Raw genomic sequence first — 27,858 nt, 5'->3', positions numbered from 1 at the left:
AAGAATAGCTTCTAGAAATTATCACACGAAGTTCCTGCAAGAAAAGATGCTGACAAAGGCACAATTTTAATAGGCAGAAAGTTTACGGATGTCAATCTGTATTTATAAAGAAAATGGAAGAAATAAGAGCAGAGGAGTAGCAAACTTGTGGAAAACAAAGTCAGAATTTAGAAACCAGCTTTGTTTTCAGATCAACAACCATCCAAGTGAATTTCTCATGTGGAAATCATTTAAATCCTCTCTCTGTCTCACAGGCAGCAATATCTCCTCTGCCTTAGAGGCGAGAGCACGGAAGCCTATTTACACGTGAGTAATACTAATATCTCTTGCAACAAAGGAAATTCAGTGCTACAGCCCTTTTGTGGTTCTGAACGCACAAACAAAATTCCTTGGGGGAAACAGAGGAGGAACCGTGACTTCCAACTTCCCAGGGTAATTTCAGCATCTAAGAGACCAGCGCAGAGGAGAGAAGCACAATCCCATCTGCCCTCAGCACCCGCGGTGCCCGGCTAGCTCGGGCTCGGGCGCCTCGCTACAGCTGGTTTATTGCTACTGGTTTATTACATCATTTAAGGCAACACTCAGAAAATGCAACATCATCCATACGTTTGCCGGATCCCAGCCGCAGCTTCAGGGGAACAGGCAGAGCCCTGATTTTGTGCCCTGACGCCAGCCAGCCGTGTGGCACAGGGGCCGTGGGAGCAGGCATGGGGCTGCGGCGGGAGCAGCAAGCGTTCTTTCTTTTGGTAGATCATCTGCTAATACCCTAACGCCATTATGAAGTTTTACTCCCGATATGGACAAGAAGTATTTGAGACATAGTCTGAGGCAGCAAGTCCATGCCTTGACAGAAGGCGGCACTGCAGCAAGCCTGCAATAGTCTCAGAGTCATGCCCAGGAAGTTTTTTTCTCTATTTTAATCTCAGCCACTTTTTAAATGAACCTCACTCAACGAAGGTGGAGTTGAAAAGGCTTTCCCTTTTTCTTTTTTTTAAGCATGAGAAATAAAACACATTAAAAGCTGCAGAAATTACCTCTTACTATGGACAGGCAGAGATCAAAGGCAGAATACTACTTTAGAGTGATCCCAAAAGGTCAGCTTTTTGAAAAATCTGGAAAACACCATGCCCTCTGTCTTAATCTGTAACCCGCCAAAGCTTCCTGCACAAATCAGTGTTGTGCTACCTATTAGTCTTTCTCAAGTACATTATTCCACCAACCTTTTGCAGTCAAATGATGAATTAACCAACTGTTAACTTCACTTGTCTTATCCACAGAAGAGACACGATAGGAGAGCATGTGTTCAGTTTTCCTCCAACTGTTCGGGGAAGGGGGAGGACGTAGGCAGCTCTTATGTAAGGTCCTAAAATATAAACCAAAATTGCCTTAAATTAAAGAAGTCATCCCATTCATTTCAGTAGGTTCTAGATGAGGCTTTTTTTTCCCCATGTAATTTAAAATAGCAAGAGGAATGAATGATACTGCATTTGTTGTTTCTTTTAAGCCTGTGCACAGTGAGTCATGCTGAAGTTCCTAAAAGCTGTCTCTGATGCCATTTAATGAGTATGAATTTCAAGTTGTCTGCTTCACCCATTTTTAAGTAGGCCAACTAAAGCAAAATATAACTGCACGTGCACACACTCCTCCACACTCACCTCGGTCTCACAATACGGGATGTAAACTGACACAGCAAACAAAAACACGAGGATCTAGAACAAGAGCAGAAACAAGTCTCTGTAATTAGTTGGAAATCTTATGGGAGTTTTGCCCTATGTGCTACTCTTGCCAGCATGTCACATCACTGGGAGAAAAACTCACTTCTCCACATACTCAAGTGCACTGGAATTTGCCGCTGAGGACCAGATCCTGCATATTGCCATTTGCCTACTCCATAAAGTACAGCAATTATTTTTTATACAGATCATTTGTTTTCCATAGAACAAAAAGTTCAAGATGCGCGCTCTGATATTTCAGCTGAACTTGCAGACTCCCATCCTCCTAAGGAGTTCATAATAACACGGATGTCTCATTCATGCCAAACAGAGATGTTCATTTCTATGAATAGTATTCACATCATAACAATTTGCAGGACAAGACTTAACCCAGCTAATTTTTCAAAATATGAAGACTGGAAAATGGAGCATGGCTCTACCAGGAGATGTCAGTTCTCTTGTCTAAATCAGGACTGGATTCAAACTGTACCAATGTAGGACATGATCCCGTTCCATGATTTACTAAACTAAAGGTTTACTTTTCCCCAGTAAAGCTGGAGTACTGTATAACCTGCAATACGCACAGGGACAGACTTCTCTAACCAATTCTGTATAAATATTTGATACAATTTTTTATACAAATCCACAACATGTATCTGATTGCAGGAATGAACAAATCAGCACGCTGTAGCCCAGCGTGGGCATTTTCAAAGCCTCAGGTTGACACCTGCGTACATATATTCAGTATGATGGCTGGACATCTACAGTTATTCTTCTGGCTGAGGAACTTAATAATCATAAATTCCTGTATAGGTACCAAAATGAGGTGCTGGAGAAAAGAAGCTCCTAACTTGCTGTTCACCTTTCCTATTTCAATTGGGGGGGGGGGGGGGGGGGGCGGAATAAATTCAGTTCTGTCTTTACATTTCTAAAATACTTGTGAGATGCATGAAGTCAACGGAGCCTGCAGGTCGCTCAGCATTTTTGCAAATCAGGCCATGGTGTCGTATGTTAGAGACCAAATGAGTCATACAATAACAGTACACATGGCCATAATTATTTTAAAGGAAGGAAATTAATCTGTCATTGAGGAATTAATGCAGCAAACCACCTTTCTTTCAAGAGAGCTATAAGCAGCATTCCTGTATCAAAGCCTGTAGTTACATTTGATATTAACAAAATGTGCGCTGTCACCTAGTAGTTAGTCTGAACAGTAATTTACCCTTCACTCGTGGCCTCGAGCAGCCTCTCGTGGGTCCCAGCTCCAGGGAAGGGATGAGGACTGAGGGCAGAGCCCGGGTCCTCCTCTGCTCCAGGCGGTTCCAGGGGTCCTTCCACCCATGTAAGTAAACACAGAAAAATGAGAAATTATTTAATTACCATTAGTGGGATGCGAACGTGTAGGGAAAACATCACCTAAGGGGAGCCGCCCCAGAGCAAAGTGACCTGATGGAGCACCCAAGCGTGTGACGCACCCGACGGCTCACGGCAGAGCGGGATCACCCTCACCGGCATTGCAGAAACTGAAAATTACAGCTATGAATTTCTGTAACAGTAAAAAAAGGATTTTATACCCAGTTTTCCTCAAGTCCAAAACATGTTTTACATGGAGCAGTTACCCACAAAGCTGCACCAGACATCTTTGCAGGAAAACAAAATCCAGTACAATTTCTTACAGCATACAGTGTTAATGCGGTAAGTCTATGTGACTATCAACTCCAGAGATTTCTCAAAGCAGTTACTGGTAGTGATGAAAAGTGATCTTGTAAGTTATGTCAAAACAAAACCACGATTTAAGCAGTCTGTGTAAGAACCGATGCTAATGACACCAATGAATCTAGCTGTGGCCAACACACTGTTTTCAAAAACTGAATTGAATCAAGACATTTATTGACACCAGATCAGTGTGTTTGCCTCAACTGCGAACAAAAATTTGGCGTGTCCTGAAAACAAGCTGGCTGCAGCTTGACAAAACCATGTGGTTTCTGTACAGAGAGTTTTTTTGCTTCCTTCAGAAGGGGTTTTCTCAAGGAACATGTTTCTGAGTTGTTTGCACAAGCCAGCCCAGCTGGCAGGATCACACCACTCGTTCGCACGACGTTATTCTTTGAGCAAACACTCCTACTGATGAATACATGCCTGCTTTTCTGAGGAACCACAGGAGAAGTTCTCATCATCACCTGCTAAACTACAACTCTGCTGATGATGCCCTTAGAAGAAGCACAGGTGTCTGCCAGGAGAGCGGCAGCTTCCAACCCGCAACGAGTGATGGTCGTACCTCTATCAGCAAACAGTGTTTGAGCCATTCCTCGCTGATAAGGCAGGTGGCAGAGGCCCACTTTTCTGTAATAATAAGACATTTAGTGGCAATGTACGGATGAAATGTTTGTGATTGCTAATAAGCAGAGCAGCTGCACTGAGCATGTCGTGTGTGCTGCATTCAGAATCTCTTGTCAAAGTTTTCTCGATTTTGTTATATATTCAATATTTTGTCACTGACGCACACATAGAAACTCGGTATTTCTGAACCATTTCCACACACTCTCATTATTTCAAAGCTCGGTGTTTCTAAACAAACGCTGGCCACCAGGAAACAGAAATTAAGTCCAAACCCCTGTTTCCCAGTCCTCAAGAAACAACTAGACCAACCTGGCACTCCATCCATGCTTCAGCAGAGGGGCTTCAGCAGCTGTCGTCTCACTTAACATCAGAGGCAATGTCTCAGCCCTCATTTCAGCTCATTTACGTGAATTTCAGAATGCTTTGGTGAGAGCATTTTCCTCATTTGATCCGAACAGGATAGGAGACCGATGTTTTTCAAAGAGATTTCAAAAGAGCCTTCTGCAGTCAGGCTGTCGTGGAGCACTTGTAGTGCCAAAAGTCCTCCGAGGCAGCTCTTCTGTTCATCGCAGCCTTTGCCCCTCTGGCTTCACAGAGAATCACTCACATGAATTTTATATAATGTTTTTTGTTCTGCTCGCAGTTTCCACTGAGAGGAAGCATGCTCGGGAGGTTTCCTCCGTCTTGCTCTCCAGCGGACACCCACCTTGTACCCACCCCACAGAGAACATCACACTACCACCTCCGCTGTTTCATCTGCATCTTCTGTTGCCACCCTGAGGCATCATTTTCATCTCAACAGTGTTTCCACATTTCTTTCTTTGCCCCATTTCTGGTCTGAGTGACCCACAAACCCAGACCCGTGCTGCCTGGGCTTTGGCTGGCCATCAGTAACCTCACTGAGCAAGAGACCTGTTGGCTCCATCTGGCAGCAAACACCCTTCCACGCACGTTTCTTAACCGATGGAAATTCACAGTTCCCACAAGCACGCTGGCAAACTGTGGCTTTAGTCGTGAATCATATGATACATTTCAAATTTTTATTTAAAATATAAATGACTGTAGCAGATATGGCTCAGCAGAGCAGTAGCTCCAGCAGCAGAGACACCAGTCTTGACGGCATTTCCTGATCGAGGGCACCTCTGCAAGGAAGAATAAAGATGCAGCAGCCCTGATATTCCTCCTGGGAAGAAAACTACCCATTTTAACAGTGACCATTGAGCTCTGTAGTTAATAATTTATCTGAGGCTTAGCCAGCATTATTTGGGAAGCAGAAAATGAGCATAAAGGAGCATCAGAGCTGGTCTTGCAAAGGGGTACGGACACCAGAGCAAAGCCCCCGTGACCGGAGAAAGAGCACGGCTCACATCATTGTGCACTTCTGTGCTGATGCCAGTATCGCTCTCCGCAGTCGCTTTCTGAGCATGGACTGACCGCAGACTAATAAATTATTAACTTCTTCTGTTTAGGAGATACCATTGACATTAATCCCAGAGTGCATTTTCAATGCCTTTGGCACAACACATCCAGGAGAGTCAGTAAAAATGGTGTCAGTCACTTTTACAGCCCAGCCGGCGTTTGGGAGCTGCTCTTCCCCAGGTACCATAGCACAAGCAGGGCTGCGGGCACACCTGCAGAGCATCCTGGTGTACTGGGAGGGCTGCGAGCACCCTGTCCTGTATGCCTGCGTCCTGGAGGGGACGTGACCCCATCGCTGGATAACCTGTCATCCGCAGCACGGGCACTCCTTCGTTTGGGGCACTTGTTTCTTTTGTTTCTTAATACTTTTTTGCTTCTCTGTAGCTTAGGTTTCTTCTGAATGCTCAAATTACTACTCGTTAACATGAAAAAATTAATTTCCATTTGGCAATGTTACAATGAATAAATCATCACTAATAACCACTGGGATAATAATCTGCTTGGGGCTATAGGTGCAGACCTTGAGAAATGAGAACAGAAGACCTTGAGTGGTATTCAGCACTGAAAAAAAGACAGCGACTTCCAATGTTCCTCAGCTTGGAGGAGACCAGGGAAAATTTTCCATTGCTGAATATTCACATTACAGGCGTTTTTGAGCTAATCATGTGGTTTCAGAATTTTTGCACGCTGACTGCCAAAAATAAATTACTATGAAAATGGGGTGCTGTATATGTATGAGCTGGTGTAACGCTGCACATTTTGGAGGTCAGTGCAAAAAAGGAAAACACGAGCAAGCCAGCCCAGACGAGGCATTGGCCCAACATCAACCCCTGCTTATGGGAGGCACCCAGCACATGGAAAGGAGGTGCAAGAATCTCACAGCAGATGAGGAGGGCAGGGGGTTATCCATCCATTTAAGTGGTCTCTCCTTGATTTTTTTGCAGGCTGGTTGAACTATGGAGCTCAATATCCCCTCTGAAATATTTATTACTCTAGGTTTTAGGTTTTCATACCACATAATTGCAATCCTTTTTTTTTTTTTTTTTTTTTGAGTCCTGCATATTAGGATCCTAATGTGGCAGGAAATTCAGCTATTTGATTACAGACTGTTTCTAATTAACATGGCATTCTGATATTCTCCATGTGATCAGGGTCTCAGGTCCGTATTGGAAAAAGCTCAATCTCTTCACTTTAGATATACCTTTGGTAGTGACTTTCCTATTGCCAATTCGAATAGGCACACACAATTGCTTTTGCAATTCAAGACAATGTACACAGAAGTTCACGCTCTGCTCCTGGCTGTTTGCCATATTTCCCTACAGCTAATAACATTCTGTCTAGAAACAACCAAGCCAATAATTTGCACCCATCAACCTCGTGTAACATAATGTGCCAGCTATTTAGTACTGGAAAATTTATCACTCAACAAGAGTCAAGGATCTTGTACCAAGCAATACTCCCACTTTCTAATTCCTGTCATTTCACTTGCTCTACACAATTTGCCAAAACATCTCACTCCCTAGTCTCTCCACAGATTTAAGACCAACATTTGTATGTATTAGACTGGTCATAGAAAGCCAACCATAAATTTATCTATAAAAGCTAGCCACACAATGTGTAACAGAATACTCAGACTTGAGTAATATGTACAAATGAATATAAATATTGAACTTGGACACCAGAGCAATTAGACACTGTCACATTAACGCCACCATCTCCTCCATGTACGGGAGGGAAGGAAAAGGGAGGGTTTTCTTTCTGTATGGGACTCTAGCCATTTGTCATACGAGTGCTGCAGATGACCAGTAATAAAATGTGGGAAATTCATCATCATAATGAATGACCATGAATGCAATTCCTTTTCATAAAATGTTATAATTGCAGTAATTAACTACCTGGTTGTTCAGTTGCGTACCATTGCTGTTGCACATAATCCATCACAATTTCCCGTGGTGACAGCACATTAAACACATCCTCAGCTACAAAATTCAGTAGCCTTTGCACGGCAGTGAGTTGCCAACCTAACTGATTAATCATAGAATCATAGAATCGTTTAGGTTGGAAAAGACCTTTAAGATCATCGAGTCCAACCATCAACCCAACACCACCATGCCCACTAAACCATGTCCTGAAGTGCCACATCTACACGTTTTTTGAACCCCTATCAAACTGTAATCTCTCCAGGAAAATCTGAGGTGGAGACAAATGCTGTGACGTGAGTGCCCCAGTGTCCGAAAGCAGCAAAAGCAACTGCAAAGGAGTTTAAAAAATTTGCAAGAAGAGGAGTCGGGGCCACTCAGAGCCATGTGCCGTGTGTCTGCCGAGGACTGGTGACTTCCAGGCGAGAGGGAGGCATTTCTGCGGCTCTTCTGGCACACTGCCGGAGCTGCAGTGGGCACGCTGAACTCGGGGGCTGGTGCTAGGAAGTCCAAATTCACGTTACGTTTCATAGCCATGCATAACAAGGGGAGGTGCCAGCCCTCTGGCATGCCAGGATTACATCCAGGGGGGACCACGTCCTCCCAGGGACGGCAGGCGAGCCGGGAGGCTGCAGCAGGCACGGGCTTGTTCGGAGGAGCCCCACTGGCAATGGGACACTTGTGTGCTTTAATACCCCCGACATCTCTCTGCGTAAGGACAGCCCATGTTTCTGTCCTTCCCATACGGTACACAAGCCCCGGCACGCACAGAGCTGCCTCGGGAGGCGGCTCCACGAGCAGGGGCTGCCGGTGGGAGCTGGAGGATGCCCTGCCTTGTGTGATCGCAAATACAGTCTAAATATTAAATAATAAGCCTTACCATTATAACAGAGGACTAATAGGTTTGCTGTAATGGATAGCACATTTCTGTGCTGCTCTGTATCAATACAGATGTATTGCTCCAGGCAATATGAGCAATTAAGCTGTAATGAGCCGCTTCCTCTGCACACACAAACCTGATCCTGAATTCCCTAAATTAAACTGTAATGAATGATCCAAACCAAGATGGGTCGACAGGGGACAGCACAGGGGGTCTGTTGGGCGTAAATCCACTTGTGCTTTTTCCTTGATTTCTGGGGGACACTGGGATGGGCAGAGGGGCTCTGGGGCAGGCGGGGAGGAGGGCTGAGGTTTGCGTGTTATTGGCGTGACCAAACCACACCTCTGTCCCCACGCACAGCGCTGGGGACCGTGCCACCGAGGGCAGGGTGCTGCCACCGCACGCGGGCGGCCGGGCTGGGGACCGCTGCTCGCAGCCCCAGCCTCTCCTTTCCTGCATCCCCATCCACACAGCTGTGGGTGCAGCAGTCCGCAGCGTGGGAAAGCACAAGAGAGTTCAGTAAACATTTTTTCCTGCAGGTAATGGAAAGAAGGTCAATGGCTTTTCTGTCTTACAGAGCTGCTTTTTAGTATTTTTACAAGTATTTGAATTCTCTGTTTTCCATCCTTCCTGAACAGGGGAACCTGGTCATGCAACCAGCTGCTGCTACAGCTTCCATCTCCTTTACAGCCATGAAACTGAGCTTCATAGCTCGTTCTTTGCCCTAATCTTATACACTACTGCCACCTCTAAGAGGCTCTCACATTTATTCTGATGGAAGGATTAACTTGGAAGAGAGATTTTAAATCTCTCATGCTCGTGCACATCTGGTTTATTTTCCATAGTACGTCATTTCCCCGCAACAGGAGGAGTTCAACTCAAAGAAATTTCCAAGGGGTAGATGATAAAGAAGTACAGATGAGAAGAAGGTTGGACAAAAGCGCACACAATACAGTTACATGATTGCCAGGAATAAGAAAAGAGTTGGTCACTGCAGACAATTAAGATTAACACAGCAAGACACTGGATAATTAAAACAGTTGTCCTTATGCAAAATTCAGCAGATATTCCCAAATGTCAACGCCAGACAAATTGCACCATCTGGTCAGCAAGATAAAGTCTTTTAACAAGAACTTTGTAGACTGAAGGTTCTCATCCATAAAAACAGGTCATGCTGGTACACTATGATTTTCCAAAACGAGGGCAATCTACTCTTCCTCTTCTCTCCTACTTGATTCCAACTTTAAAAAGCACATATGGTGCATCCCCAAAGTGATACTGTCCAAAAAAAAAATAAAGGATCTGATCTTAACTCTCTCCTTTCTTACAGTGATAATTCCCTGTTTAGCCTGATTCCAGTTGCCAACATTACCATTGAAAGACCATTTATCCTGTTAGGAAGCCATCTAAATAATAAATATAATAAAAACATAAAAAATACATAATATAATAAATATATATGATATATCTTAGTATATACGCTTTAATATTATATCATTATATGCTATTATAAAATAATCGTATATTGTACGAATAAATGTAATATAATAAATAATTAAAATATATGTTTCTTTACAAGACGCAGTGATGTCTAAACTATCCATGTAATTTTGTCCAGAACAGTTTTCTGATCTGTTTGGAGTATTTGATACCTTGAAGGCCTTATTTGTTTTACCCACCTAAAACTATTCTCTGAACTGCTGTTGACTAACATAAACAATTTTCCCGATTCTCAGCACAAGTGCTCTCATGGGGTTGCTGCCTGCCAAGGCAGCTGAGGCTCGATCCTGCTGCACAGGATCCAGCCCTGTTTCTCTGAGGTGGCCGCAGGGTTTTGTCCCGCCGCCTCACACGCAGCGTCTGACATTTGCACGTGCCCTCATGTGCATCATGATTTCCAAAGTGGACTTCGGGGTGTCTCCAGCACTTCTGGAGAAGAGCTGGCAAGTTCTGCTTAGGAAACATTTTACCTTTTTGTATGTCTGTCCTTGGTTTAGCAAGAGGCAAGTCAAACGGTCTGAGCCGCTGGGTGCAGACCCGCACCTTCTCATCAGCCGTTACCCCTTGCACATGGTGGGTCCGGTCATCTGCTGCACCGAACCCTCTGCAGACCCACCACACTCACACGTGTGAAAGGCAGATAAAACTGCCCTCCATGAGCAGATAACACTGTAAGACAACTTTGCTCAGCCCTCAGGACACAAAGCATCTGGGAAGCAGACCACAGGCACACGAGGGATTTTTCCAACGCTTCTTACATCGAACAGCACTATTAGAGGGGACCTCTGCGTGCCCAGAGGTGCCGGGCACTCCCAGATCGCTGACAGCAGGGTCTGAAACCCTTTCGGCACTACCCATGTAACTACACGTGAATTTTTCATGCCATGTCTGCAAAACAAGCCCAGGAACCACAGGGATCCCCTCCTGTTAAGACCCGATAAATGAGCCATTTCAGGAAAAGGCAGAGGTAATCTTTCCATTTATCTCAACGCAGCTGGCTCAGCCCGTGATGCATAAAACCTACTGGCCTTCCCACATCAAACATCTGTAAGTTGGCTATTATTTTGGCATGCCTACACATAGCTCATAAGAGTCAGCCAATTAGTGACAAACATGATCCATTTACCTGAGATGCTGATAATGCCAGGCTATCTTGAGAGAGTTGTTCGTAAGTGGTTAAATCTTCAAAATTCATTTTGAAGAGATGATGAATTAACACTACATAATAATCTCAAAGGCTGAACGTCAGGAGCACTGCAACAAAAAGAAACAGCTTTATATGGGGGGGGAAGTTCTCTTACGTCAGTATGGCTTCAGAAATCTAACAGTTTTACTTACTGTTTTATACATAGTACTAATTCCCTTGATTATGCTGTGAAATCAAAATACCTACTGACGACCTTTTTCCTCTCTAAAAAAAGCCTTCAAAGTAAATAAATATTCATACACATCTGCCCATCTGAAATGAAAGGAGAATAAATCAATAGTTTTCATAGCTTAGTAACCTCCCCCCAAGTGTGCTGTTATTTGAGATTTTTATGTGGAGTTTGTCATTATGAAATTCTGTTTAATACAAGTTTAAAAGTCAGACAAGCATGGTACACTAAGTCAAAGCTCTTTTCTAGGCTACATCACATGGCAAAATATCCATCTGTTCTCTTAACACCACATTGCAAGCTGGTACATTCATGGCAGAAAGTTATTTTCAGATATCCAGAGCACAGCTACAGCAGTGCTGTATCCATTAAGACACCTGTATATATCCTCATTTCTATACGCTGAATAATTTACTATGCATCGGAGGCCAGCCCTGTACATGGCACTGGATTTGTTACCCCGTTAGAAGCACAATGGGAAAGACAATCAAATGATGAACTTAGAGATCTGCTTCAGATAATGTAGGTGGCCTCATTTTTACTGACGTGCCTTGAGATTTAGGGTGCAGAGAAGGGATAATTAAAGAGGCATTTGAAAAGAGAAGAGAGACTACAGGTGGTGCTCGTATTTCCAGGAGCTGGAGGGATGACAGACCACAGTGCGTCAGGAGACTGTAACCACTCCTGGAGAGGCTCTGGGAGGACGTGAGTATATTTAAAGATTAATTAGCAGTGCAAATCTAACTACTCTTTGTCACACGCAGTCTTGTAATGGAACCGTACACACAGTACTGGGGACGAGACTAATCAGAGAGGTAAATGCCACTTGTGGCTTTTTTTTCTTCTCATGACTTTTGCAGTAGCTCGTCATGTTCTTGTCTGGCTCAATCGTCCTGTTAGGCCAGGAGAAGCGGCTGGATATTCTGCATGTCCAAACTGCCAGGAAATCAGGGGGAATGAAGGTGGGGGGGGATGTCACTGCAGGTGAGCAAAACATTAACGAAGCAAAGGACAAAGCCCACAGGATCAGCGGGACCTGCAGATTCCCAGGGGAAGCCAACTCCACGGTACAACGTGTCAGATGTCCTGGCAACACGTCACCACAAAACCTTGCTGTAAAATCAGTGACTCTGCCAGCACCTCCGGTTCTAAGACGGGGTGATGATTTCAGGCAGTCATCAGTGAGCAGACTAATAAATGTAAAACCCAGGGCTTTACCAAGCAGGAACTCCATCTTTACCCTACGTCTGCAATCAGATGCATTGGAAAAAGTCAGTAGTTTCATGGGCAGGTTTATGAAAGCAATGGTATGGGCGATATATATGTACATATTTTATATATATATATATATATATATATCAGGAAAAGGAAAATCAATCTCATTCAGAACCAGATGCCGGACATGAATTCATTAAGATGAATGAAGCTACTTCATGCACCTTTGATGCCTGGAGGTTGAAAACTCAGACAATCTCACTTCTCCCTAGCATCAAAGTGCTCTATTTCTCCCCCTTAAGTTCTCAACAATAATTCATATGTCTGTGTCACATTGATCAAACCAGTCTTTGAGATCCTGTTCTTTTGTCTATATCTTCTCTTATAATCAGCTCCCAAGACCATGGGGAGGTAAGGTTTCTGGCAGAAAAGATAAAAACTATGTGTTGTACTGACCTTTTTGATTAATACGTAGAGTTAGCTATAAAATCATTTTTATCATGTGAACATAATGCCTTTCAAGACAACAAAAGGGCATTTCAATTTTTTATCAAAACCTTTAGTGAGAGCATAATCCCCCAAGGTGTACTTCTTCTGGGACAACCCAAGTAGCCAGGAGTGAATAAGCATCTTATAACTTTGGTATTAACTGAGAATTGATTCACGAATCAGCAGGGATCCTTTGAAGGAGCCAGTCATTTCTTATCCCTGGCTATGGAGAGCGGTGGCTAGCGTGAACCTGTGCTGCAAGTAAATTAAGTCAGGGGCCAGCCCCATTTCAAGAGGAGTTCAGCCCGTGTGGCGTGCAGCGAGCTGCAACGCCTTCGGTGCCATCAGCCCTCTCCAGCATCAATCCTTTCCCTGACAAAAATAGCTGCGTGAACAAGTACTACGTGGATTTACAGCACATCCAAAAAGTAAACAAATACGTGCGAGCTCAAAATAGCAGGAGAGGAGTAAGCAGTTCCTCCGCGAGAGCGAGCCGGGTGCCTGCGCTCCACCGCGGAGCGGGAGCCGTGCAGGGCGCAGGAGCCTGCGGCACGGGCTGGCAGCGAGGACAGGGTGCTGCCACAGCAGCAAAGCTGAGAAGGTGAAGCTGGGACGCGGGAAACCTTTTGAGCAAGGTTTGATTTGCAGCTCCTTCGTGCTAAGCTGGCAAAACCATCAGCAGCGCTGGTGAAGTGCGCGGGGAGCTGGATGAAGATGGGCGTGATTTGAAGGGCGTTAATGCAGGCAATGCTTCAGTTTGCACGCAAAACCTTTTGGGCAAACTCAGGAGCACTCTGGATTTTCTAAATAACAATGTTCTCAACTATACCTCCACTGGGCTTCTTGTTCTGAAATCTTTCACTTGAGCCTAATAAAGTAGATGTTAGTTAGTAGTGTCTGACTATGTATTAGACTCTAAAAATATGATAGCGACCTTCCATTTCTCCCACAGTACTGCATGAAACCTGTTTCCCAACATTTACCAGGTACACAAATTCCCAGCAAAATCATAGAGTTGCTTCCATCGATTTCTATGGAAACCAAATTAATACATACAAGGCACAATCATACTGAGCATTTAATAATCCAATACACATTAAAGTTTGCATAATTAAAAAAAATTACATTTTAAATCACTCATTGAATTAGTGAGTACTCAGTATCTATTCACAGTTCCCTAGCTGTTAATAGATAGGAGTTAACAGATACGGAGAGAAAGCAGATCACTGAGGGAAAGGCGTAGCATAGAGGAGACGCAGGGAAGGCAGCCAGGGGCCACAAGCGCCCTACATAATGATACATATGCACCATTAAGCTCTGTGCTGGCACAGTATGTATTTTGAACTGTAAAACATGAGTATAGAAAAGGCTTGTATTGCATTAGTGAGTTACAACCCTTTTGCTGACCTAAGTACACCTTTCACAGCATTTCCCTTCCATGGGGAGATGGCACGGGCTAGGGCTGGAGCAAAACCCTGGGAAAGGACCGGTCTGTGATGGTTTTTTCACCCTGGAAGATATTAGGCAATTATTCAGAGGCGGGTACAGTGTCACGGTCCCCAAACATGGTGCTGTTCTGCACAGCAATAATGATTCTTTTAAAAAACGGGGCAACCTTGAAAGTATCCAAACTGCACATCTTCTGTCACATTGGCTGCTATTACAGTGAATTGAAAAGGACAAAAGAAAGCATCCAAAGCACTTCTGTTGCCAACGTCTCCTGGTAACACCATCCCTGTGCAAAGGGGCTGAAGACAAATTCCCCAACAGCAAAACCTGGAGATGTTTTTCTGCAGAGCTTCCCAGGCTAAGGAGAAGCTCCTTGTAAGTGGGGAGAATTGACTTGTACTTTTAACCAACATTAATCTCTGAGCTCCCACCAAGCCACATGAAGTCTCTCGTTCATATCAAATGACCCGACACGCCTCACTAACAAAACCGACAAGTTAAGAGCATTATTATCTCATCAGAAATACACTGATTAGCGCATCAGGACTCAGCTCCTGGTAGCTGATCCTCCACAACAAGCTGGAGAGAGCAATGCTTTCTCTTTGCTGCTTTGTAGCACACAGCAGACGCTTCCCACTATTGAAAAGTTGCTCAAAATTAACACTTGTGACCCGAGACCCACCAGACGGAGGTTTCTAGCTGGAGAGGGGCTGTGTGTACTGAGGCATGCCAAATTCTCCCAGACAGCAGAAAACTCTTTGTCTCTCTGAGACTTACCTTCCATTTTGATGCATCATGAGTATATGAACAGAAATGCACGGACCTAGCTATGTAAGGCTTTAAAAAGTGACAATATTTTAAGGCAAAAGGGGCCTTTTAATAATATTTTTAAGCACAGCGTGGCTGAGATTCCAGGCTGTCGTAAGAAAGCACAGATCCTCTTTTGGTGGAGGGCTATAAAGGGACTATGTGAGACAGTATTTTGTCGTCTTTGTACCCATCAGCCTTCTAAAATCAGCGAGAGCAGACGGTATGGAAAGCAGATATAGAACGAGGCCTTGCTGGATGGTCTGTAGGTGGAGGGGGTGGAAAGAGGCCCCAGAGTATTTGGACCCTCCCTGGGGGTTTCTCTGGTTGGAGGGTGCTGGGTGTGCTGGAGCTCCCAGCAGCTCCCGGCGCGGGGAGGGAGCGGGCTGCCTCTCGTCCCGTCGCCTCCTGCGCCCCGAGAGCCGTTTCCAAGTCTCGCCCACTCAGGGGCATAATTATGACGACTTTGGAAATCATTCCTCTCTGCCCGTCTCCATGCATAATTTCAAATCAGCCTCCCAGGCAACCAGCAAGAAGAGCTCCATGGAGAACTGTGGCAAGCTTTGAAGTTCGAGTCTCTGTTCCGTTTCCAGAATGATTTTGATTTAATGATAGATGCATACCCTGCCAGAAAAGAAATTTCATAATGGAAAGCAAGTTATCTGGGTATAAATATAACCCGACTGCCGAGCTGCAGCGTAGAGCATTCCCTGGAGAACAGGCAGGGCTTTGGGCCGAGCTCAAGTCTGGGACCTGGAAAGTCTACTTCTGTCTCCTTTTCCAGGGCTGTACGGGTAGCAAAGAGAGGAATAACCTGAGCACAGCTGTGAACCGAAATGTTTGTCTAAGTTGTGCGAAGCACAGGTTGATGCCAGCGGTTGTGCAGCAGTCAGCCTTACCTGCAAGCATTAACCCGCCCCAGTTTTAGTTCTTTCTGAGGACTGCATGTGTACATCTCAGTTATTCAGAATGCGGAATGCCTGTAAGATGTCAGCAAATCATTTAATTGCTCTTATAAGTTACTTTTTATTACTGCTTCAGTAACTATAAATTCCATCTGGTAACATCAATTATATTAATATAAGCACCCTCAGTTTACTCATTATAATTAAAGCAACTCTTAAATAACTAACTTAAGAAGAAAATGCCTTTCTTATGCTAAGCAAAGCAGAGCTTGGGTTTTGCCTCTCCTTAGGCATTCAGTCACTTCGTTAAGCCCTAACAAAGTACACAAGGCTAATTACGAGAGCAGTAGTTCTGAGAAGCACAGCTTTCCACTAATTTAAAACACACTGAGCAATCAGAGTCAACAGAGACTTCGCCTTTTGTAAAGACATTTTGCAGCCTCCACCAGGTAGATCACAAAAAAAGGCATTAAATGGGCAATTTGGGTAGTCATCGGCCACTGATGGCTTTAACTGAGAATAGGGCCATGATTATTGAGATCACGATGATTATTTAGGTCACGTTTATGTTAAGGGAGCCTTTCCATTCCCTTTCTTGGGGACAGTTTGGGACCATTAGCTTTTTTAAAGGACTATTATGAAGCAAACAAAAAGTTTTGGTGGAAGTTGCAATGTCCAAAGCAAGCAAGGCTTAGCCAGGCTTTGGGTACATTTTTCACATCTGTCATTAATTCTTCAGCTTATTTCAGTCTCGCTTCACCCTACCCTGGGGCTGGAACTGGGCTTATCGACTTTTTTTTATACCACTTTTGCAGAGGCAAGACCACCAGCTCATTTTGCCTCTGAAGCCAGATTTGAATTGTAGAATCCAGAGGCAAAAGGCTGGTGCTCCACACTCAGTGCACAGTATCCTCTCAAAAAGACTTACACTCCCTTTTCCCCACACACACATACAAAAACATTTTTCACACTCTATGACTTTCTAGTTGGGCTATTCTTGCCTCTTATCTGGGTTTCCAAAACCTTCACCCTACCCAAAGTCCCAGGGACCACAGGCTTGCCGAGGAGCTGCTCACAGATTACAGGACAACTGAACATGAACAAAGCCAAGAAAATGAAGCTGGATCTTTCCTTCCACTTGCATGGATTGACATTATTAGAGCAAATCCCCAGATGATGCAGGAGGAAAAAAAAAAAAAAAATCTGTGTTCTTCACCTGAGCATCAGTACCTCTTAATTTTAATAGCAATTGAAGGTGAAGCTGTTTGTGAGATATAAAGGAATTTTTTACCATGTACTCTCATAGCACTTGTGCAGAGCCCACCAGCTGGGACAGCCAGGGACGTGGCCATGCAGGGAGAAGCCCCTCTGCCCAAGGACTTGCACGCCGAGGCACACGGCTGGCAAGCACCACCGGCCAGAAGCATCGTCCTCGGCGCCCAGCAGAGCCCTGCCGACCCTTCCACACCCCTCGCTACTGCCTCTCCCTTCATAAGCTCCCCAGCCTTTTCTTGAGGACTTCGAGAAGCAGAGACCTCACCAGGCTTATCGCAGCGATGAGCCCGCATCGCCGTTTGGGCTGTGTGCCTGCTCTCCGGTTCCATTGCTCTGGTTCCCATCACGATTTCTGTCAGAGGGCTGGACCAGCATCACGTCTTTCACGTTCAGCTCTAATCACCTTTGATCAGCTGAGACGAGAAAGCTCCTTTAATCCATTCGGGGGAAATAGCCTAAGAAACTGAGAAACTACTGCAACTGGGCATCACCCAGCTGGTCTACACAAACTGCCAGAAACTGGCTGGGAAGGAAACTCCTCTCCCGATGCCCCACGCACAATTGTGTGCAGCTGTAACTGCATTTGAGATGCGCCAGTGTAAAACCCCCTTCCCTTATCTTTAAAGATGTATCTTCCAGTTCGTGCTTGTGGTGCTTATATTTATCTTAAATAACATCAGCAAAATGAACTCACCATGACTTTTGTTTTTCAGATACAATATTCTTGTCAGCAGTAGAGAGCTTAAGTGTTCTTTCCTTTCACACCCATTAGGTTGGAACAAGCTTTAAAAGCATAAATAACCTTCCCCATAGCATAATGAAAGGCCTTATTACAGCCTGGGATTAATTTTTCTAAGCTATTTACAAGCAAAAAGTCAAACTCGAATTTGACGCTGAGGAAGGAAGGCAGGAGTCATTATCTCCAGAAAGACTCAAGAAAACGGATGAGCGTAAACATACGATAGTTTTGGACCCTGAATCTGTGTCCCAGCTTCTAATTAAAAATTATTCAGCAAAGCCCTGCATTGCAAACATCATTAGCTACAGGAAAAATGAAATTCCTAATTACTAAGCAAAAATGTTTTGATCTCAACTACTTATTTATTCTCGAAAGTGATCTTAACTGCTCAGAAACATGCTCCATCCCCTTTCCTTCTCCATGCAAAAACTCTGCATTATCCCTTTCTCACCGAAGGATCAGTAGGACATAACCACACACGGAGCAGAGTTTCTCCCAGGCGTTGCACGCAGGGGCCCCCACAAACCTCATCTCGCCCCCCACGAAGCCCGTCTAATTCCCCTCGTGCCGAAGCGCAGCTGCGGGCACCGCCGGCGAAGCCGCTTTAGCAGCCAGCCCCGCCGAGGCGGCGGGAGCCCCGCTTGGCCGGCCGCGGTCCAGCGCGGCCGCTTGGCCGGACAGCCCCGGCACACGGGCAGAGGGAGGGGATGCCGCTACACGGCTGCTGCACACACGCTGCCTTAGGCGAGCACCCCAGAACGGGCGTTTTTGCAAAACGAATCTCACCCCCGAGGTTTGTTAAAGGGCTGGGTTTCTGCCTCCGCATGCGGCGCTCGGCTCTGCGGTTCCTGCGGCCGTGCCTCCCTCTCCAGCAGCCCAGGAGCTGTAATTGCTGCTGGTTGTCATTTCATCAAACCTTGCTCCGAGCAAAAGTTAATTGACGTGGGCTTAAGGTAGCCGGCAATATCTGCTGGACAGCCCGCACGACGGCTGCGAGCGCTGCTCGTTTCTGTCGTGGGTAACGATGCGGACAGCCTGCCAAACGGCTCTGATGGAAATCATCTCATGGAGCATGAGAGGTGTCATGCTGAGCTCCAGCTCAGGCTGCGAAGCTGCAGAATACAAAATACGAGACCGCTACTGGTGTTTTTCTAACTGGGTATTTTTGTCCTGCGTTCATGACAGCTTTGCTCGAGTCTGCGGGATTTCACCTTGCGATGTCTCAATCCGCTGCGTTCCCGCGTCGTGTCCCCCAGCCCGTGCTCTCCGGAGGGTGCAGGGCAGGGGCACAGCACCTTCCCTTGCCCTCCAGCAGCCCTCCCAAGGCTGGGGCACGAATCCTGCCAACACACACACCCCTCCCTACCTGAATATCAGAATTCCTGCTATGTTTGCCATCCTAAAAATTTCCAAGTGCCCCCATGATGGGGATTTCAATGCTCCCTTTCCCCTCCCGTGTGACACTTAGGCATACCCATAGAGCTTTTCCCACTTATTTCTCTGAACTTTGCTTGTAGGACTTCACTCCTAATTGTATTTTTGGGAGGAAGCCCAGCAGGGATTAGCATTTCTAGCTGCATGGCCTCTCGGGGCAAGCTCAGACCCCGCCAGGTCTCTGGCCCCAGACAGCGTGAGCAAAGCTGCCACCGCCAAGCGTGTCCATGCAAAAGCAACCCTAACTCATTCCTGGTCAGGTCTGGAGAGGAGTGCTCTGCAAACGTGCCAGTGAATAATACTAAACAGGTACTAAAATATTCTATGAACAGGGAAAAAAAATCATTTTGTAAGTATTACTCATTTTCCTCAGCTGCTGGTTAATAATATTGAATTTTGTCCTGCGTACAGTCTTCACTGCTACTTAAGAATAACGCACATTCTTAAATACCTGAGAGAGTGCTTGACGCTTTGCCCACTAATAGCCAAGGACTGTAATAACTCTGGGATAGTCCAGCAACCAAATAAACCAAAACCCCCATTTAATAAGCCCCCTCCCAAAGAGCACTCAGGGGTATGTTCACAGCCAGAGCGGGGCTGCACCATTTGATACACTTATTTGCATTAATACTCCTTGAGTAGCTGACTACAATCCTTGGACATCAGAGGGAGTCAAGGTACAGAGACCGTATGTATTTATTCAGTGTGTTAACTGTATTTGTGTTTATTGCATTTATGTGTATACTTAATGTATTTATTTAACTCTATGAAAAATGTGCCAGGAGATTTTTCAGTTTGTGTCCATCTCCACCAAATGTAGCTAAAACCAGACTCATTATGAATCCTGCATAGAGCACTGCTTCCATTCGTACTGAAAATTGATGCTGCCAAAATGGATATTATCTTATTTCTGCCACAAGAATCGTATGAAATGATGTTGCCTAACAAAGCAAGAAATAAATGTAGTAGGAAAACAGTGTCCAGCGCTCCCAGAGTTGGCAGTGCAGCCTGTGCGGAGCCCAATACACCATTGTATACAATTCCTACCATAAGAAATACACAATATGCCACTTATTTTTATACCTTCAGGCAGAAGGATGTGGCTACTGGGAGCATGGAGGATGGAAGTGCATCTCATAGTAAGCTGCATTCTGTGAGCAATCTAGGGAATCATATATTAATATAAACCAGTTGCTTTTTATATTCTGCTTTTTAATACAAAGAATCAGTTTTTATGCATTTGAACAGCTGATCTTTGAAAAGGATGGGAGACGATGGCTGGGTCTCAACTGCCTTTTGCCTGAGAAGTTGAAATAGGGACCATGAAGGAAGACATCCCACAGCTCCAGCCGTCAGAGCTTCTTTGCTCTGTCACTCGGGGGAAATCAATACCACCCTCAGCTGGAAAACACAGCCCATACACAGCACATTGCTCATCTCCCGCGTTTCTTCCAAAACCCACATTGCTGCCGATGCTGAGCATTTTGGGGGACCTGAACCACACAGAATAGACTAAAAAGCACTAAACTACTAAGACAAGCAAAACCATAAAACATCCATTTTACAGACTATGGATATGTGCTTACATGGGATCTCCCTCCTCCTGCATTCCTCGGGCTCTTATTCCCAAAGAATTCAAGTACCTGGAGAAAGAGATGAGGAGTTCAGTAATTAGTCCTCTGGCAGTCAGTCATGTTGGGTTTTATTCTAAATAGCTCTTACGATTCCTTAATGCCAAAGAAAGGAGGAGGGGAAGAACAAAAAAAAAAAGAAAAGCAGGTATCATGAGGATTTTTATGTCCCAGACTAAATAAACATGCAGGATTATAGACACTGCCTGAACCGAACAGGTTTCCTGCCTGGGGCAAGGAAGGAAAGGAAGGTGGAAAAACTTTCTTACAGCACATTCAGTGGCATAAATCGGAGCAGCTTTTGGGTACAATCTGTTTTTTCAGGCACCACACATCTCTGTACTGAGTATTGACTCTGGCCTCACCGCTACTTTGCTAGGCATATAAATGGGAGTATCGAACTGCTGAGCCAGTTTTCTGGATTTACTACAAAACCCATACTTCTGAAAACTTCATCCCTACTGTGGGCATAATCAAGGGATAATTAGGACTTAGTGAAGCCTACAACCTTTCTGCTCTCGATCTTTCTCTGCTTTTCATAGAAGAAAAGAGCTTGCACAGCATGCGAAACTCTTTTCCTTTATTTTTGTTATCACCTTGCTAACTACTTTGTGGTTTCCAAATCAGACCACAGAAAAAAGCTCCCTTTCCACCTCCTCCCCACACCCTTTCCAGAGCACAGTAAAACTCTGCACCAGATTTCTTATGATTATCACTTTTTCACTTTCTAACATGATTATCAGTAAATGGCTCTCAGTAACTATTTGAAAACATTTTCAAAGTTTACTTTTAAATAAGATTTATAAAGCCCATAAAATTCCTTTCCAAAATCCAGACATCCATTTATGAAAACAAGTCACTTCTGAAATAGCCTGTTATCGCTATTTATGTCTTCATTTTTTGAGTTCACAGCTCATTTTTTTGACTTCTCTCCCATGCCAGCCAAGAGAATCAAGCCCAGCAAGCAGAGCCAAACACTGCGGGACCAAAGGAAGCAAGAGGACCCAAAACTTCAGCCCTGAACACGTTCGTCAGATTAGCAGGGCATCATTACATCTGAGGCAATATACCTTTCCTCTCTGTTGGGCTTACTAGCTCCTCTCGGTGACCCAACACACATGCTGGTGATTAAAGAAGTGGTATCGGGGTGCAGGGGTGGCCAGGAGTTAGGAGCCCCCAGACGTCGAACTCCGAGGGCTGCAGCCCAGCCGCGGGCAGGCGCAGATGCTGCGGCGTGCGGGAGCGCAGAGGCATCCTGGAGCAAAGGCAGAGCTATTACCCGAGCAGATTGCGTCGCTTTACACGTGTCCTTTCCAGCAATCCTCTCAGCTATTCCAGCCTGTTAGGATGGCTCACAGGGTGTTTAAACAGTTTGGCTGTGTCCTCTGGATAATTATAATGAGCTACAGCCTACCAAAAACCCCCATAAAATGTGATTCTACTCGTGCTGACTTATCTGACTGCAGCACTCATCCTGCCTCCTGGGAATACTTCCAAGAAGTAGGAGACCTCTTGCCAAAACAGGGGAAAAAAAGGAAAAGGAAGACAGTCGTTATTGTTCGCTCACCCTTCTGTACACCTGCCTACCTGACATCTCCTACAGCCTGGGGAAAACCCACTCCAAGTCACAGCAGTGCGCCCCGTGGCAACACAACTGCCGTTTATTACCAATTAAATTCCTGCAAAGATCCTTTTGGGCTTGCAAATACTGAATGTAAAGTGACTATAAACGTGAATTGCTAGCCTTTTATAAGCCTGAGCTCTCCATATCCGCAAGTCACTTCTCTGACAGCCGCTGCCACTGGCAGACCAGTAAACAGGTCTGGGAGGGTTTGCATTCATTTTGCTCCCCATGCTTTTCCGCGCAGGGCTGGATTTTTGCTCGGGTTTGCTTGAGATGGCTGCTCCATCTGCCGGCTCCGGAGATGGGATTGCCTCCTTCCCCTCCACCCCTGCAGGTGCAGGTCCCTGGTGCGGGGCTCAGCCCACCGCAAGGCACCAGCTGCAGCATCTCCCCAGCCTGGACAAAATGCGCATCTTCCTCCCACCACAGCAATAAACTTTAGAAATCCTCCTGGGTGGGTGGTTACACTGCGGGAATGGGGCTCCGGAGGCACTAGAAACAGTGTGATTCCCCACGGGGATGCGATTTCATGAGAGCTTCGCTCCCACCCGGGCACTGCTGCTTTGGGAGGAAATTGTTTTTATGAAACAATCACTCAACTTAACTTACATTAAGAAACATATTAGCAGGCTCTGCTGCTCCCAAGGTGAATTGGACATGAGCTTTCCCATGGTGTGCCACCTGCTTTTAGCCAGGGACCCAGGAGGGACAAGAAAACGTGGAAAAAGTGCGGGATGCTGTGCAGTCATCTCGTACCGCAGAACTGAAATGGGGAGCAATTTAGTTGGCCGGGACCAGGAAATGGCAGAAAGATCTTTCTGCAATGGCAGGAAACCCAAGGACACATACAATGCCATGGGACTGGTCAGCAGCACATCCTGTGCAGTGGTGTAATCCTATTATTGTTATTTGTATTCGTATTTTTCTAGAAGCAAACGTAGACATGACATCCAGCTGGGGACAAGGATGGCATTGTACTAAGTACAAGACCATCATTAATGGATTTGGCTGGCAAGGCACTGAAAAACAATTCATTAACAATCCCTATCACCATCATCCTTGGCCAGCTATAATGACTATATTACTATAGCATAAAGAGCAATCCCATAGATGCATGATATATGAAGTACAAAATGTGTTTTCCTAAACATCTGTGAGGCAGGCAAGCAACAAATTAACTTGTTGTAATTAAGTCTGATAATGCGATGACTTGAGCATGACCTTTGTAAAAAGGGCAAAAAAAGTCTACCATCATTCATTAATGTTATTAAAGCAGTTGAGCTCTACTAAATAGATGTCCATCAACAGTACATTGCCAAATTGCTACACAGGTAGTCTTAATTAGTGTCTAGCAGGGCAGGTCATGCTACACATGGGCTATATAACAAAGAAGAGTTCAGTTTTAGGCATTAAGAACTGTATTGATATCAGAGACAAGATAAGAGCTTCACCAGTTTGTCACCCAAATCCATACGGAAACGGCTGGGGTGACCCTCCACAAACACCCCTGGGACAAATGCGAAGGAGACAAGGGGAGACCTGCAGCTTGGAGCGATGGGAAGTAGTTGTGGGAGGGAAACAGCGCGCGGTTTTACGGAGATGGCGCCATCCATCAAGCGACCAAGCACAGCCAGCACCGACCCTGGGCAAACAGAGCTGCCCAGATTCAACAGAAAAAGCCTTTGCAGGAATTCTTTACATTTGCCTTTTCTTAAAAACAGATGGGACTTTGTTTAAGCGTGTCACAGAACATTTTAAGAAGAGCACAGAAACTACCTGGACCTCTCCTGTTTGCTGCTCCGTGTGGAAGGTGCCGAGGCTTCGGTAGGGACCCTCCGCGCCGGCTGGGGACTGAGACCCACCAGGAACGGGCAGACAACCCAGCAACATGTTACACCTGTGGGAGCCGTGAGACCACCCGAAAATGGTCTGAAACACCTGAAATTATGGCAGCAAGGCACCACTTCATCACCAAGCTGGGTCTTGATGCTCCTGGCTGCCCTCCTCTGCCAAGCCCTAGCACACCACTTGCCAGCATAGCAAGAAAAACAGACGGTGTAAAAAAAGCCACCCCTGAGGTGTTGCTTCACAGCTCAGTTCTTCATCTGTGGTGCCCAGGGCTGCTGGAGGGCTCAGCACCAGAAGCCGAATGCATGCGGAGCCCAGTCAGAAACCATGGCTTGCAAAAAATCAGGCACCAACAAGAGACGCAACAGACCGGTTTAATTAACAGCAACATCCTCTCTGCATTACTCAATTCTGTAGGACAAAGGTGTGACTTAAATAATTTTTAATGGGTGAATAACTAAGGAGAACTACAAAGCTATTAAAAAAAAAACCCCTTAGCTGTGCCCGCTGCACCCCAGTGCCGCAGAATTACGATCCGCAGCAAGCACACCACGCCAGGGAAGCAAAAGTTGTATTGTGAGACAACAAAAAAGGAGCGCATTAAATCACACCTGTGCTGTGGAGGGGTGCAGTGGGTTTGTAAAGCCTAATTTCTTAAAAAGTAACTTTGGCTCATAGAGCGGATACGTGGCCGCATGCCTCCTTGATAGGAAAGTTCCCCCCTGTCAGTGTGATCTAATATTTGTTACTTGCTATTCTTCTTCTTTTCCTGTGGCATTTCAGCGCAGGGCCAGGGCTATAAACAATAACAAGGGTTTTATGGCCAAACTTTAGAGCGCTTTCACCTTCTCTACTGCTAACTTTTTTATTTTTTTTACTGGAGAGGGAAGGAAATGAAGGTGGCAGCATTTACAACACAAACACAGCACTAAATTCACCTGAGAGCTGTTCCTGCGGGGATGTGGGGCTGGAGTCACAAGTGCATTAAAGTAAGAATGAGGCAACAAAAACAGCAAAAAGAAATTAATTTTGCTCAAAATGAGAAGACAGACATTCTCTAGAAATTAAATAGGTTCACATCCTCAGGTATAAAAAAACCACAACTTTTAAAAGTGTGCTTTGATGTATAAAACTAAAATACATCTAAATTATTTTTAATTATTAAAATTATAAATATATTTTACTGTGTTAACATAAACAATACCTTACCCTAGAGGGTCCCTTGGAAGTCTAAGCAAGCTAATTTTTATTATCCTCTATTTTAGAACAGTAACAAGCATCTGCTTTCTAATTTCCACAGCAGAAACACTACCAAGGCCAAGAAACTCGCTGCTGCCTGGGAAGCACCGGATCAGCTCGAGCTCCCAGCCACCTCCCTGGGGCCGAGCCCCGGCACCTTCAGCACAAGGTCCCCGCTCCCGCGAGGCTGGGGTGCACGGGGGGTGCAGACCCTTCTTTCTAATTTAACAGCAAACCAGGCTTCGGCTGGTTTATCTCAACCCATTTTCCACCACTGCGGGAATGCCCAATTCCTGTGCTGTACCCTAACAGGAGGTAAGGAGCCCGCTTGCTTTTTGCCTTGGAGAAAAATAAAGAGAATATTGCAGATTTAAAATATTTTTTCAAGGCTGGGCTGTGCAGGCTTTACCCACCCCAGCGCACGGGGAGCTGCCAGCAAGGGGGGTCTCGGCACAGGCGGGCTCGTCCACGGGAGGATGCTCGACTGCATCGCTCGACATTTAATGGTGCTACGTACAGCACCACTGCCCGTAACCAGAACGGCCCCCGCTGAAGCATGCAGCAAACTCCTCACTTCGCTGACTTTCATTACAGCAAATTTCCAGCGACAGCCAAGACCCCCAAACCACCTCATCTTTGAAACAGCCAGAGGCTAAGAGGTAAAATACAAACATTGTCAAGACAGTTTGGTATTAGCAGTCTAACATCATTATAGAGCTAAGTGCTAGGGAAGAAATCCAATGAGCCATCCGCAGAAAGAATAGGTATTACACACCCCTAACAGGCACGGCCAATAAATATATTTATCAGTTTAGAAATGCTAAATGAGTCTATGAGTCTGTTCCATTTCATTTCTCTCACAGAATATTTCTCCAGATAAATATAAGGATGTTGAAAGCTTTTCATCTTTGCAGCTTGTTAGGAATCTAGATTTAAAAAAAATAAAAAAATAAAAAAATCCAAGGGTCTCTGCAGGGTTTTTTTCTAAGGCTTACTCACTGTGGGAAAATGCACACGCAGCCCTTTGCTTTCCCTTGCTTTCAAGTTCATGAAACATCTCCTGAATAAGCTTTTTTGTTATTATTAGGATGCAAAATAATTTATGAAAAGAGGGCTGTGGACATACACCGTAGTACAGACAAGATATCTCCCAGTTCTTACTGAGACCTATCCTCAGGCACGGTCCCTATCCTGGCAAAGAAGTGCTGTTAATATAACTATGGGTTTATTGTATTCATCCTCAAATTCCCACCACTTACTTTGCTGTTACATCAGGAGCGAAAGAAGCGGGTATTTTATGGCTTGTGGAGGTACGATGCTGGGAAACATCCCATGTCCAATGTCACTTAGACACCATCACATTTAAGCCTCTGCCTCACCTCAGCTTTAAACCTCCTTTTGAGCAGCCTCAGTGGAAAGGAAGATTAGCTGGTTTTATGCTGGCAGAGATAATACATATCCTTTCTATTTATTAAGGTTCAGTAGCAGTTTGAACCACAATGGTTTTTATTCATAGAGTGATTTGCCTTTCAGACCTGTCAGGCAGACAGCTGCGTTAGTGATCCAACCTGCTTTGCACCGAGTGAAGGACAAGGGCTGATTGCTCATCCCGGATCTTTTGGCAAATGCATCACATATTTATTGTAAAAGATGGTGAGAAGGGAACCTTTTAAAAAAGTTGTGGTTTATTTTTTTAACTACTTTAAAGCAATTTGTCCCCAGAAAGAATTGTTTAAACATGAAGGGCATAAAAGTAACTGTATTCATACCCATTTTGTCTTCAGGAAACGAATCCTAGGACTTCAAGCCTTGTGTTGGAGATATAAAACTCCCAGGACCCATGGAAAGCAGGTTTCCTCATCCCTTTAATTGTACCCGCCTTCCTAAAATTGCAGTGTGAATGCTAGACAAGTGCTGGGTCCCACATGGAAATGGCTTTGTAATCCCCAGCACCCAATAGGTCAAGCAGATTGTCTGGGGTGTCTTTATTCGCAGCCATAAAAATGACTGATTTAGTTCATCTCTAATACAGCGGGGAAAACTCAAGTTTTGCTTGT

The 27,858-nt window shown here is 45.1% G+C and overlaps 1 long non-coding RNA gene across 2 annotated transcripts; it reads right to left on the bottom strand.

The window, feature by feature from the left end:
• Window positions 1–995: 995 nt before the first annotated feature.
• Window positions 996–27,147, bottom strand: LOC115333398. Of its 2 annotated transcripts, none has more exons than XR_003920780.1 (4): window positions 27,061–27,147; window positions 10,897–11,024; window positions 2,935–4,055; window positions 996–1,363 (listed from the first exon to the last, which is right to left on the bottom strand). It is a non-coding gene; the product is annotated as an uncharacterized LOC115333398 (long non-coding RNA). The 2 variants fall into 2 exon arrangements; XR_003920781.1 differs by lacking the exon at window positions 27,061–27,147 and adding an exon at window positions 21,046–21,188.
• Window positions 27,148–27,858: the final 711 nt, after the last annotated feature.

The sequence above is a fragment of the Aquila chrysaetos genome, chromosome 20, assembly GCF_900496995.4.
Source record: "Aquila chrysaetos chrysaetos chromosome 20, bAquChr1.4, whole genome shotgun sequence".
In the NCBI taxonomy this organism is placed as follows: Eukaryota; Metazoa; Chordata; class Aves; order Accipitriformes; family Accipitridae; genus Aquila; species Aquila chrysaetos.
This window is presented reverse-complemented; position numbering and strand designations above follow the sequence as displayed.